We start from the raw sequence: 15,864 nt of genomic DNA, 5'->3' as shown, positions 1-15,864 counted from the left end.
GGTTTGATCCTCTGCAGCTTCGCCAACAGCTGTCATAAATAGCCTAGGCGTCACTGAAGAGGCGTACTAGGGAAACGAGGAGTGAGGTAGTTTCCCGTTGCTTTCCTCACCGAGCCAGCAGTTGCTCTTACATATCAGTCTGCCAAGCCCACTGAAATGTATGCACCAACTGACCCTATGAGCGATATTTTCACACCATTCATAACAGGGACTGGCTGCATAAGGAATGGTATTACTAGCATCAATCATACCTCAGTCACTTTCATATTGTCAAAGCCAAGGATGAGACTGTGACAGGTCAATGAAAGTAACAAATTTGATATAGCCCATACCAGAAGACATAGTGCACTGTAAACACTACATCTCGCCAGCAAAGGCATACTGTGTTCATAATGTCTAGCATTTCTTCCATTTTGTTGTAGTAGCGTATAACCTAAATCTTGGAGTATCTGGTTATGGTTATCTGTTAACTCGTTGAGACTTCGCAAACATGCAGTATGTCTTCGGAATATACACCGTGTTTTATAGAATTTTTCATACTGGTTTAAGATGAAGTTTGTAAGCTACGTAGGTGTGCCGATCTAAATTAATAAGCTGATTATGTTCTTTTTTTCATAAGCCTAAGAGTGATGTTACTAATGAGGCTTACAGAAACTCGATGAGAGAAAACTACTGACGGTTTCTCACGAATAGTATAACCACTTTCCTCTGTAATAACAAAGTCGTGCAACACGTGTGAATGTTGTTGATTACTATTCAAGTCTGTAATAATATTACAAGTAATGTTCACATGATGATCATCGAAGACTGTTATAGGTTGATCAGACTCGTAACGTACGTTCGGTATGAGCTCCCTTGGTAAAAATCCAAGCAATGGTCAAATCGAATCAGGTTGTGATTTGAAGTCAATCTTAAATGATGACTCAAGAACACATTTATGTGTGATGTTGCATACAGTAATCGAGAACTTGTAATTACTAACACTAAAACACTCTTCAGTAAACTGATCAATGAACGTACTTTTAATGTAGTCATGAATATCGTCTACCGTATAACTGCCTGATGGAAGAGTGACTATATACTCATCGTAATAAAACATGTTTACACCCTCATGCACATTATATATTTTATTGTAGCTTTCAAACGACACAAGTACAAGACTATATAGCTGATAACCGAGTTCAATCGGAGGATTAAAGTAGACGGTTGTTTCAGGTCCTTCTCCGCGTACAGCGAACGTTCTTTCACCGCTAGTCATCACGTGCACACTGTTGCTCTTTGTCCACTGTCTGGGTTTAATATATGAACATAAGATATAATCTTCCGCACATGCGTGTATTGAATTTTCGCCCACGGTTTTTATTGTCAACAATGTCTGTACTGGTTCCGAAATAACATATGAGCTCCACTGGAGGAGGTAAGTCTCGGTAGGTATCGAAATACTGTACTTTAGATTTACGTTTTACATAGGCAACGTAATAAGTTCCAGGCCCGCGACTGTTGTCTAAGTTAATTACAACACTCTCACGTTCATGTGGGCATGCTGGTAGTTGATCGTGCATAAACACACCTCGAAAATAATGAATTCCTTTTTTGTTTAGCAAACGTAAAGACTTCTTCGTGGGTTAGAGCTCGATGTGGCAGTGAATTATTTGGAGATATGTAGAGGCGACGCCCTTATTTGTACGCCTGTACCTCGTAGGACTTATAACTGCCTGATGGAAGCGTGACTTATGACGTTCACTCAATTTCAACTGTTGCTTCGCTCCTTCTACAGCTTTAACAGTTCCTGCAACAGCACTAGCACCACCCAGCAAAGACACTAAAGCAGCTAGTCCAGCAAAGAGTGCAGGAAGAAATCCTCATTTTGGTACAGGAATAATTCGTGCACGTTTACAAAACAATGCTTCGCACTTTGGAGAAATTCTCGCCCTTTCTGCGCGTAGTGCCTTAATAATAGCTGCACGCTGATTGTATTCCCCACGAATAGCTTTTTATACAGCCTTTACAACATCTTTCCATCCAACAGTTTTAGTTTTCCTCTTCATATCGTTTGGATATCGTTGTTTCACAATTCTGTACACGACTTTACTCGTCAAGAGCAAATTATGAACTGCGAGTTACCTGCTGTTTCGTTTGATATATATTAATATTGCGTAATTTATTATTCAGTTACCAGCAGTAAAACACACTATCTGTTAGTGGCATAGTGCCACATCTCTTACCTATTTCTAGTACAACTCCAAAAAGACGTCCTGGAACCTTGTTTGCTTTTACTATTCGATGTATTATATCTGGCCCATCGGGATGTGGGAAGACAAATCTTTTATTCACACTCATTACTTCTTTAAATGCTATTCGCTTCGAGAATATTTACTTTCTCCAAAGTCACTCTATCGACCGCTATATACTATTCTACAAATTGTAATGCACAATCTGGTTGATGATGGTATAAAATATTTTGAATTTAATTTACATGAGTAAGTTCCATTAACGGATGATGTCCTTCCCAATTATTTATGATCTTTGACGACGTCGCAACAGAACAGCAAAACGTTTTTCGTGCATACTTTAGTATGGGGCGACACAAAAAGTTTGACTGCATCTATTTATATCAAACCTATTCTCGTGGGCCTAAGCAGTTGATACGCGAGAACGCAAATATTATTGTGCATTTTCGGCAACATGCGGCATGTGTATGATGATCATGTTAACACTGATACGACATACAATGACTTTAAACGTATGTGTGCTACATGTTGGTCATCACATCGTTACGGCTTTTAAGTTATTGATAAAGAATGTGATGTTCAGTATGGACGATATCGCATGGGTATCGATCATTTTATATGCATTAACACAGAGTTACAGTCACCACTCAATCAAAAACCACCATAATGTTAACATCTAGCAAGGAGATTACAAAACATATAATCCGTGTTCGAAACAATATTCGACATGAATTTAAAGAGCTTAAACGTATTCAAGCAGACACCGATTTATTTTTTAAAACGCAACTAGGTGCACCACTGAAAGAAATTTTTAATTCTTCTTCATTGCCGCAGTCTACTACAAGTTTTGTTTCTATGCAAATATCACATGATAAAGGGAAGCATAAAGAAGAAAAACGTTAAGAAGCGAAGCGTAAACAAGAAAAGCATAAAGAAGAAAAAAAGCAGGATGTGGAAGAGAAGCAGGATAGCGATGAAGAAGAGAATGAGAAAGAAGAACATAACGATACTTCACCATCTGCTATATGGGCCACTAAATCATGGCAGTTAAAAAGGTTATATCTCTTTTTTAAAACAGTGTTGAGTATAAAATATCTTAAGGTAAAGTATAACGTTAAATATGGAGGCCTACTGCCCCACTAATAGATTTAGTTTTTCACCTCTTATTGTTCTACAAATGTTCCCCTCTAGTAAGGCTTACCTTATTCCGTCACCTGGCAGCCATTAACTTATCCCACGCCTCCAACACCAAGCCTGCCATCACACACTCATCCTCTATGCAGCCAGCCTCATATCAAACCAAAACGCACAAAATACTGAACTCTCACACTCCACAAAACAATCTCATTTGGCAAGAAAATTACTGTTTCAATGCCCTCTCTGGCATCGGCAGCCGAATCGTTACATGTGGTGAGCGATGCTGGCGTGGGATAAGGGCCCACTCTGCTCTGACCCAGTCTCCTTCATAACAGCATGCTGGAGTACCATCCTTTCCGGCGAGGGCTGAGATGTGATAATTCAACCGCCTACCCATCTTGGTGCAGTATCTCTACATGTAGTCTGCGGTGACCATCACCATGGCTACCCCTCTCATGGTAGCGGTTTTTCTGAGGGTACTTGGGCGAGGGGGTCCGGGGACGCCATTCTGGCAACGGCGGCGACGGCCAATCTTGCCGTCTTACTTGAACCTTATACCCCAGACTCCTACGACTTCAAGATTGACTTTGACTTAAAACATTTTCTTCTAAAGGAACCTTTTCAAGAAAATCTCTATCTGCAAAAAAGGTTATTTTTCTCCAACAAGCGAATTTCAAAGTTTAACCGTGAGGAGAGACCTTTCGGGGGGGGGGGGGTGTCTGTACCGCGAAGGTACACCCGCACGGCGCATTCAAGTCAAGCACCTTGTGAACTGACATCTTACTCCTAAAACTTGAAAATAGTGCAAGTAGTTTGTACGTTGGTCAACAGATGTCGCTACTAAAATGAAAAAATAATTTGATATTTTAAGGTTTCCTAAACTGAGTTTATTTTTGTTTTTGTGTACTACAGCTGTCAACACTTCAATCTCTTGCCGCCAACTTTCAAATTAACCAATCAGAAATTTTGGGTATTTAATTTTCAACCAATCAGGATTTTCTTGTGCATATTTAATTAGCCAATAAAAGTTGACCTGTCTAGCCAGGTGTATCCTGCTACAATAATTGAGTAGGCCATACATCCAGCGAATGAATGGAGTTGCTATTATCTTGCGGAGAAAATGGTCCAGTCACGTGATCAACACATATCATGTAAGTGACAGATTGACGATGATCAAAGAGAAAGCCACTCCAGTTGATGTAGTGATCATTCAGGTATACTGCCCAACTTCAAATATATCCGATGAAGGGGTAGAGATAGCCTGCGAGCAAATTGAAAGCTTGTTGGAACTCGTAGGAAATAATGATATCGTGGCCATAATGGGCGATTTCAATACCTCTGTAGGTTCACATAGCAACTTGAAATATGCTGGTAAATTCGGACTAGGGAACATGAACAAGAGAGGTCTGAGACTCTTAGAATTTTGTGAACAGCATTACATGGTTATAACAAACACATTCTTTAAAGTATCTGTCCGAGGAAGATACACATGGAAAGCACTTGGAGATAATGCACGATATCAGATTGATTGTATATTAGTCAGACAGCGATATCGAAACCAGATTAAATCCAGCCACAGCTATCCAAGACCTGATGTGCACAGCGACCATAATCTTGTAGTAACCAAGTGTGACATTAAGCTATAGAAGAATATGAAATTGACCCAGCACAAATGGAACACATAAAGTTTAAAGAACACTGGCATACAGAAGGCATACAAAATGAAATCTAATCAGTTAGCAGACACTTTTCATGGCAGTGCAAAATGGGAGAAAATAAGCTGCTGAGGAAGTGCTGGAAGAAGACAGTTACATCCGAGGAAGCCATGGATGACTGATGAAATCTTAAACCTTATTTGTAAAAGAAATAAGGAGAGGAGAGTAGGGAATGAGGAAAGGTACGAAGAAATTAGAAATCAGATCACAACAAAGTGTCGCAAAACAAAGGAGAACTGGATGAAGCAGACAAGCAACATTATAGAAAATTACATGATCGGAGGACAGTTGGAAAAGGCATATTTCAATATCTGAACCCTACAACACAAACCTATACACAGAAGCTCCATAGTCAGACATGAAATGGGAAACCTCCTGTTCAAAACCGAAGAAATCTATGAACTTTGGAAAGAATACATTGAAGACCTGCACCAAAGAAACGATGTAAATAATACAACCAGATACATTGAAAAAGAACACGAGGTAGATGGATGAAGAAAGGGTCCCTCAATCATATTTTCAGAGTTTAAAGCAGCACTACACAGTCTCCAGAAAAAGAAAACATCCGGTCCAGATAACATTCCAGCAGAACGCCTGAAACACTTGGGTGACGATATGAAATGTTGCCTTTCTCAGCTGGTGTCAGATTGCTATGAGAATGGCATAGTTCCTACTGACTTTATTAAAACCAGAACTGTTGCAGTACCAAAAAAGAGGAATGCCACGGACTGTTCAGATTATCGAACTGCCACTCTCCTCTCTCATGCTTCAAAAATACTGCTCAACATCATCAAGATAGAATTAAAGGGAAGTTAGAACACTATATCGATAATAACCAGTTTGGATTTCGATCAGGGATGGGTACTACTGAAGCAATTCTGGCATTACATTTAATTCTGGAGAGAAAACTTGAGAAGAGTAGGAAAGTATACTTGACCTTTGTCGACGTAGAGGAAGCTTTTCATCGAGTAAACTGGGAACAACTTTTCCTTACCATGAAAAAAGCAGGAATTAATTGGATGGAGAGACACCTCATATTAAATTTATCCAGAATGCAGAACACTGATTTAGAAATCAGTGGGACAAAGAAAAATGCCAAAATAGGAAGAGGAGTTAGGCAAGGATGTCCACTCTCTCCTTATCTCTTCAATATGTACATCGAAGAAGCCATCGCAGTCATGAAGGAGAAAACAATGGGAATCAAAATTAATGGCAAACAAGTACACTGTACAAGATTTGCTGATGATATTGCCGTACTAGCAGAAACAGGCAAAAGTATGCAGAGAATGATCAACATATTAGCAGAAACTTTAGACAAATGGAACCTCAAAATTAATACAAGGAAAACAAAAACCATGACAATATTTAAAGACAAGAAAACACCTATAACACACTTCAAAATTGGCACTGATAGAATTGAACAAGTGAAACAGTTTTGCTACCTAGGAACCCTGATCACGAGTGATAATCGGAGCATATCAGAAGTCACAAAGAGGAAAGCTATGGCAAAGAGAGCATTCCAAGATAAAAGGCATCTGCTAGCCAACAAACATATAGATATTCAAACTTGGAAGGCCTTTGCAAAACAATTTGTATGGAATGTGCTTCTGTATGGTTTCGAAAGCTGGACATTAGGAATGCAAGAAAAGAAAGAAACCAAATGCAATTGAAATGTGGATCTGGAGAAGAATGCAGAGGATAAGTTGGCCTGAAATGAAGAGCAATACCGAAGTCCTTGGAGAGATAAGAGAAGAACGGAGTCTGACAACTGAAAATTGAAAAAGAGAAAATAAATAGTTTATTGGTCACATTCTGCGGCATGAGGAGTTCCTTTGTAATATCACTGAAGGAAGAATTCCTGGAATAATAGGACGATCCAGAGTGTCTTACTTCAAGAAACTGCTTCTGAGGATGAAGTGCAAGACCTACGTTGAGTTGAAAAGACTGGCTCAAGATGGAGATCTGTGGCTGCAGCAACAAGGCTTAGCTTTTAGAGTATGATGATGATGATGAATAAAAATTGAGGGTGTGTCGGACGTTAGTCCAGATCTCTGCCTAACCTTCCTCTCGGGTATGGAAGCTGGCAATTTTTCGAGTTACCTTGTCTTCTTGATCGTCGAGTGTAATGAGTGTGTGCTAATAGTGGAGGCGGATGTGTTTCGCCCTTCATCGAGCTGTCCAGCGCAATAAGGTAATGGCAGCCATGTACTAACTAGGTGATAGCCTGTGAAAGCTAACCCGAGGGGATGATATCCTGTTTTTAAGAATGTAACTTTAAATTTCCGATTTTCTGTAATGTAATCTTCTTCAAATATAAATCTCCAACTAGCCTAAACTCTTACCTGAAATTCGGTAGTAGAGAGTGCGACACCCTCTCGACTTCCCCATCAACTTGAATTTGAGGTGACTATGTTTATGTAACCGTTTCCTAGCTGTGGCCTTGTAACTTAAATTTTCTCCATTTAGTCACCTCAGTAGAAAAGGATTAGCTTCTGTAACTTCGGGCCAGAAGCCCAAATAGGGCTTTAATCTCGTGTGCACATTTCAAGGAGAGCAAATGCTTGCCTCAGCATCATTTTGGTTTTTGGGCCAGTAATTTTAACCTGTGTTTTTCTTCCCACCAAGACCCAGTAATGTGGGTATTCTATGCTCCTGTTAAGTGGTTAAATTGTTGAGTGTTGAAGACAGTGAAATGAAATGGGGAGATCTGTCTCCTTGATTTGTGAATGTATGGAGCAATAGTGCTCTTGTATATTTGTAAAATTTGGTACTCAGGTTATTTGTTAACAAATTTCCTTGATTTTCTGATTTACCGGCCTTGTATCTAATCTATTGTACCTGAAATCTTGTTCTGTCGCTGAACGACTTGTTTGTTAAAATTTTGGCAGTTCAGAAAGGAAAAAAAAAGAGGACAAAGGAAATATAACCTTAGTTTAAAAGCTTTTAATTAATTTTTGATTGTAGTAGATAGATCCACTCATGCCCGCACATTCTTTCACCTCTGTCCACCACGAAAACAACATAACAATAACATTCAAATTGAATGTTTGGCCTTCAGAGATGGTCTAGTTATTCCATACAACAATACGGAAGGATGAATTCAGTCCCTGGAAGAACTTCATAAAATTGCATCTAAAACGAATCCAAATCTCATATAACAAAACCCAATATATGGAAGGATCCACCTGATACACAAACAAAATCTGGTAACTCAGCTTGGCAAAGTTACTCAGGTAAATAATTTCAAATACTTCGGGAAATCATCCTACCATCTGCATTAAATCATGACGCAAACAGAGAAAGATTTCTATATTATAAGTAGGCCATAGAATCACATGGAAAAGGCACAACAAAAAATCAATATCTCAGAACGATAAATAAAAACATTGTAACACCGTAATTAAGCCTGAAGCATGACACACATCAGAAGCCTTAATCATTGGAGAAGGATCACTATCTAAAATTATCAAAAACAAGAAAAGTTCTCAAGGAAATCTTTGACCCAGTATGCATAGAAAGATTGAAGATGAATAGGAGGTCTCCGGAATTATACCAAAACACTGAGAAAATATCAGACACATTTGGAAAAAGGCGATTGAAATTTGATGGCCATATTCAAAGAATGGATGATGAGAGGCTCACTAAAAAGATATTTAATTATGCCTTTTCACTAAAAGTCAAGAATAACTGGATAATCGAAATTGAAAAAGACCTTCAAGAAATCAGCATACCGTATGAAATTATATGGGACACGCCTAGCTTTAGAACGTTGCTCAAAAATATCACTTTGCTGAAAACCCAAGATGAAGAATGGATGAAAAACACTGGGGAAGAGAAGGAAGCACACTCATCTGCAATATAAGTACAATTGCGCTCCTTAGTTGGGCACAACATTCGGAAATAGTAAATAAGTAATGGAATGAGTAATAATTACTATCCGTGTGGTATGCTTTGTTTTGTGAAAGTTCAGTCTGCGATAAATTTGACAGTTGGTAGCACGGGGTTTGCCCTAATGAAGTTAGTGCCATATGCGTCTTGAGTACTGTATTTCCAAGGGAAGTAAGAAACTGTCCATAACTGTCGGTGGTAGGAATGTTCTATTTATTTATTAAATGAAAAGCGCACAATGTGCAAAAACACTTTTTGTACAGATGGTCAACTATGCTAATGCCATTTTTATTATTGAGGTTGTCCTCATTTTGCAGTTTTGTGCATGGTATCTTTCACAATGATCGTTGCACAAGTTACATATACAGTCTTCGTTCGGCTGGTGGAAGTTTTTGGTTTGGCGGAATCTGTGGTGAAATCCATGAGTGGCGTAACGTGTAATTACGTGCCGTAGCTCGTAATTTGCTTGCTTCCATTCTTCCGTCATTATAGCGTCCGTGGAATAGAAGTCGGACCAAATAGCATTCCTTTTCTCGTTTAAAATTTGGCGTACATTCTCGTAGGGCTTGGTGTTTGGTAGACAAAACTGTGTTTTGATATCGTCAATGAAGTAGTCCTCCTTGGTTAGAACATACGTTAACCTTGAAGGGGCTGACTTCCCAATGCCTAGTATTCTCTTGAGATATCGGGCCTTGACTTTTTCTATTGTCATCAGGTCGCTGAGTGTGAGTTTTTCCCAGGTGATGCTAATCCCATAGGTTGCTATTGGTGATACGGCTGTCCTGAACAGTAGCATTGCTGTACCCAATGATATTTGTTGAGGTTGTTGAATGTTGTAGATGGCTTTTATTGCTGCGGCTGCTCTTTCTTTGACGTGGATATTGTAGGATGTTAGAGTAGTTTGGAGGGTGACTCCAAGGTACTTGAATTTCGGCACTACTTCCAGAGGTTTGTTGTGCATGGTTATTGTATTTTTAGGTGCATGTTTTCCTCCTTTCCTAAAGGTCATTTGTTTAGTTTTGTTGTGGTTTATTTGCAAACCGTTTCTTTCTGCCCATGATGTGAGCCTATTGAGGACCTCTTGGAGCTCTTCTATGTTTTCTGAGCCTATTGCCATATCATCTGCGTAAAGTATAAGCAATGCTGAGGTATCTGTGATTATTTCTGTGATGTCTGCTGTCATGATGTTGAATAAAATTGGGCTGATTGGGTCACCTTGTAGGACTCCGTTTGTTTGGGTTACGTTTTTGGATAGGGTTATGTTGTCTGATATTTGGACATAGTTATATTTTAGGATATTCGAGATTATGATTGCTATCGGATGTGTAGCTCCTATTAGGTAATTGAGTTTCCGGATGAGTGTTGCTCTATCAACAAGGTCAAAAGCCTTACGATAGTCTACGAAGACTACAAAATATTTCTTTCCTGGATGCCTCAATGTATCTTGGACCTGTTCTATTAGATATTTTACGGCATGTAGTGTGCTTCTTCCCTTTCGGAAGCCGAATTGATTTTCTGGTATCTGGGAGTCTATTTCTTCTGCAAGCCTGATTGTTAAAATTTTCATGAAAATTTTGAATGATGTATTTTCGAGGGTTATACCTCGATATGAATCAGGGTTGTCAGTTTCTCCTTTCTTAAATATCATTTTGATTGTTGACAATCTCCATTGCTCTGGAATTTCCCCAGTGTGCATGCATGTGTTGAATAGTTCTACCCAGTAGTCTAGCATGACAGGTAGAGAGTCTTTCAGGTGTTCTGTGCAAATGCTGTCTGCTGCTGTTATTGTATTATATATTTCCTGCTTCGTTATGGGGATGTGATTTCCCGTCATTGTTACTGGAGTTAATTCAAAAGCTGTTGATCGGTGTTGGAGGTTGAGAATGCTTTTGAAATGGTTTTTCCATGACTCCATTGAGATATTATTTGTTACTGAAGTTTTCGGTTTCCTAAGCACTATGAATGGGTCATTCTGGGCGTTTGCAGCACGTCTCCTGGCGTCTTCCTCAATGTACTCCGTTCTTGTTTTCTTGATTAGTGATTTATATTTCCTTCTTTGTTCGGCGTACTAGGCCAGGTGACTCGGGTTCGATGTGTTCTTCGCTCGATGTAGTGCCAGGAGGGTCTTTTTCCGTTCATTGTAACAGTCTTTATTGAACCATGGTTGTGATCTCCTTACTTTCGTGTGAGTTTGGCATGATTGAAGGGTTCTTGTACACATTTCCACTGCTTCAGTTAGTTCATGTCGTTGAACTAATAGCCTTGCTTTATCTATCTCATCACCGATATGTCTTAGTTTCACTGGATCTAATTTCCTGGATATTTTCTTACTTGGTTGTATTGGCGATTGATCTTTATGAGTAATTTCAAAGACTGTCGAGATTGGTATATGTTTCCTAATCGGAGCTATGGCTGAAGTCCATAATGCTTTTTGACTGAATATTTTAATGTCTGCACCTCTGTAAAAGACTAAATCTATGGCGCTGCTTCCATTCGAGACTATGTACGTTTTCATGTAGGGACTGTTAACAAGGACATAGCCGGCTTCTTCCAGAGCCTCTTTAATCAATTCTGTTCTGACGGTTGGTTTGTCTATTCTTGCATTTAGGTCGCCTGCGAAGATTACTCTATCATCTGTTTGCGTTTGTGACAAGGCCTCTGTTATTCTTTCGATTGTGTCCTCTGTTGACATATGTGGTTGTACATACATGCCAATGATTGATAGTAGGCTGGTCTTTACGGTAATTGTGTTTTCTTCTTTTATTATTTGTTTTATTTTCTCTAAGTTCGGTTTGAGAAAGATGGAGACCCCTCCTGATGGTCTTCCTGTGGTCTGACGAGCGAATGAATGAATTCCGTAATATTCTTGAATGTTGAAATCCTTTGTCAATAATGTTTCTGTCAGTATAATGGCGTTGTAGTTGCTTAATGTCTCTATTGGAAAGAGAGGCAGAGCGTTTTTTATGCCTTCAATGTTCCATAGGAGCATATGTGTATGTTTATTGTAGTTCTCCTCCTTCAGCACGGTTTGCTCTCCGAAAACGAAATCTTCTTACGATCGTTCTATTTGGCCAGATTTCCGGTCGTACAGCATCTTCAAGGAATTTGAAAGGGAAACCTATTTTGAAGGCCTTGTTTTCACTTCGTGTGTGAAGTTCTTCGCAATGGATATTATCTGTAATTCCATTTTTCTCTAGGTACTTCTTAACCTTCTCTTCTGTTGCGTTTCCTTTCAGATTGCCTAGGTAAAGCCATGCCATTTTGTCAGCAGCTTGTAGATCATCTTCTTGAACCCTTGTCCCTCTGATGGTTTGTGTGTTTCTTTTATTTATTACAGCTGTCCATTTTGTTTCTCCTCTATAGTTATGATCGTTACCCCTTCCGTCTGTTTTGTTATTGAGTACTTCATTATCCTTGTGAGTAAGCACTGCATTCCTATTCAGGGTCTGCGTAACTTTTTCTCCAATAATTATATTTATTTTATTCGTTATGAAGTCCATCATATATCTTACGGTTTCTTTTAAATCCGCTAGATCCGTAGTTTCATTGTTCACGGCTTTCTTTTGCTGAATGAGCTGGGTTTTCCGTTCAAGTAGATGCGAGCTTTGCATTCCGCCGTCAGATGGTTGAAGTTGCTTGTTGTTGCTGTTTGTAGGTTCTTGGTTGTGGCCGGGAGATGAAGCTATTTGTTCCGAGGTCGAGTAACCTTCTCCTGCTTGGGTGTGGCCGCTAGATGGAAGTAGATGCCAGTTGGAGTTACTTGCAGGTCCTTGGTTGTGGCCATCAGATGGCGCTAGTTGTCTCGGAATCAAACTGTCTTCTCCCTCTGATACGTCTTCTCTTTGGTATTCCATAACCTCGCTTTCAGAAACGATCATTTCGTTGTTCTTGTCTTTCACTACATTAGTTAATATATCAAAGCAGTTTCTCAGATCACTTACCGCTTTTAGTATCTTTTCTTTCTTCTCATTCTTAAGGTAACCACCTGTTTCTGTAATATTAACTATCGTTTTGAGAGCATTCTCAATCCGTGTTTTCATCTGGTCCGCCATTTTAGTATTCTATTTCTCCATGTGGTTAAGAAACCATGTGGTCCAGTTATTGAGACATGTTCCTAGCAGATATTCCAAATTTAAAAGTTTAGATAATGCTGAGGTAAAGAGGCCCAAGGGAAAATCATCAGGACAGAATGTTTTGAAACATGGTAAGGTTTGAACATTCAATAGCATCGTATGTCCAGAAGGATCGTTTGTTCATCTAATAAATCCATTGATATCAGTGAAATGCATATCATATTCCAGATATCCCATTAGACTCGAGTTCATTTGTGATGACAATAATTGTTTACAAATAAACTGTCTGATAATACAAGGATTTTGATGTAGATTTGTGCTGTAATAAAAGGCCATCCATGGCAAGATTTGTTTGCTCACCTGTAAGCCAGTGGAGAGCGGCAGGTATAAACCATTTTAACGAGATAACAGGTGTTCACATTTATATGAGGACCCTGTTCGGAAATAGAAGGGCATGTTGCAACATTATTGATGTTAAAATAAATTGGGAGTTATTTGAATTTAAATTCTATTGCATAGGAAAATGATTCTGTTTAACAGTCCCTAACATTTGACTTTGCTTTCCAGTTTTGATGTTTCCATAACACAATCATAGTTCACATTCCCACTGAGCATTTAAATAATTATTTTGGAGTCAGAAGGATGTCAATAGACATTTAGGATTTCCACTTGTTGATATGTTCGTAGTGCAAGGATTGTCGATGGTGTGTCCTCCAGTGGAAACGTAAGATCATGGTTGGAATGCATGCAAAGGATTCTGGGGATTGCTAGTCCATGCTAGGTGTGAAATGATGCAGCAAACTGACTGCCCCTAGATGAGATGTGAGTATTCTAGTTTGACACAAAGAGTCACTACGACATGGCATTCCATAAGATGTAGTAGCACTCTGCCATTTGTCCATGCGATACCTATGATTTATGGCCATGTTGTTCATGGAAGAGTTGTAATATTTTGCATATTTATATTTTAGTACGACTATATAAGTGGATGTTCTTGAACTCCGTCACCAATATTTAAGGTTTACCAATGAACCGAGTTTATTATGGGATTTGATTGAACGTTATAACAAAATGATAGCATGGGTAAAATTGTAGTTGCATGGTATTCCTTTTCACATATTTTCATAGATTTATTACATTGAGCTACTTCAACCTGTTGTTTTGGCTAAAAGTATAACTTCATACATTTAATATAAAAATTACTATTTTATGTTGTGTAAAATAACACAATTAATTCACTGGCACTTGAAATTCTCTCAGTTTGGAGGGTCACTTTGGCCATCAGGCACGTTTCATTAACTTTAGTGAAGGGTCACTATGGTCACCAGCCACATTCAATTAATTTAACTTCAATGAGGGGTTACTTTGTTCATCAGGCACGTTTCCTTAATGAATTGGATGACCATGATAGCTTAGTGATGTGAACTGGAGGTTACTCAGATTCAAATGAGGATCCAGGTCTTCCTATGCTGATGGTCAGTTAGTGGACAGCCTAAATTAAGAAAGACTTGGAGACCACTTACTGGAATTTAGATGATCGAGAAATTGGAAGCACAGTTGTTTATGGAGATGAGCAGATTGAATCTCATGTTGGTTTTCTAGTTAACCGCAAAGTGGTTTCCTGCAAATAGACCTTCAGGCTTTCTTTTGTGGTGGATATTAATTTCATTCAGAAATCATCCAGCCACAGCATTATATTAATGTCACTGACTGTTTATGGCCATATTTCTAAACACACCTGCCATCATATTTCATTGTTTTTGGGTGAATAAACACATTCAGATTACGTAAGCTTTTTACGTTAAGTAAGTAGGCCTTCCTTGTTACCTGACAGTCATGTCTGGGTGACGAAGAACAATTAAAACCGTCTGAGACATAAGAGTTAACAATTCATGCAGAAGACCTGGAACAGACAAATATCAGTTTGACATGACAGAAAGTGTTCAGTACTCAGTATGTCTCTTCTACACTTGCAACATTGAGATATGATATATTTTTAGTGCCTTATCTGAGGTTCCATTACACAAAAGTGAGTGGCCCATTCTCTGCCACTCAATAAAGAAATATGCAGAAACGTATGCATGGGTATAGTGCAGCTGTCGACATAAGAGTCCTTACCTACAGATGTCCCCTCGAGAACTACGTGATCTTCATGAATAACTACAGGCACTGAAGTTGAACTTTCAATTTGCATTCAGAACAGTTTGACAGACACAACACCATTGTACAAGAGGTGAGGGAGCAGGTACAGTTTTGAGGAACACACTAGTGACATTTAGGAAGGAGAGCACTGGTGCGCTCAGCCTTTACCAACAATGTCTTCTACTGCATACTCTATTATGACTTGAATCACCACTCATTTATTCCCTGAAAATGTTTATTCAAACATTTGAATATTTTCCCTGCGCTTCTAGTCTTTTACCACTTGTATTTGTCATATGATTCTTCTGTGTTCATCCGGATTACTTCTTATCCTCGCATCTGGACGGCTCCACAATGAGTGTTACTGAGCAATCTTCTACTGAAGTCGGAAAACAGAAAATGGGTCGTCCATGGCTGAGAACAAGAGGGAGGCATATGTCTGTGATTGATGAGGAGATAACTCATTGCTCCTTTCACACATGTTACCTGAAATGAGTATCTCAGACAAAGTGGCAAGAAGGACGGACCACTCTCCGATAACATCATGAAGTGTGCTTAGAAGGTGCCGTTCTGGCTGAAGAACTAATTACCCTCTGCTGTGTCCCTGGCTACATCTCCAGAATTGGAGAAGGTCTTGTGGAATTCCGAACCCTCGTGCAGTAGTTAGTGGGACATAAA

The sequence above is a fragment of the Anabrus simplex genome, chromosome 14 (genome assembly GCF_040414725.1).
Source record: "Anabrus simplex isolate iqAnaSimp1 chromosome 14, ASM4041472v1, whole genome shotgun sequence".
NCBI lineage: Eukaryota > Metazoa > Arthropoda > Insecta > Orthoptera > Tettigoniidae > Anabrus > Anabrus simplex.
The sequence above is the reverse complement of the archived record's forward strand: the minus strand, read 5'-3'. Positions refer to the sequence as shown.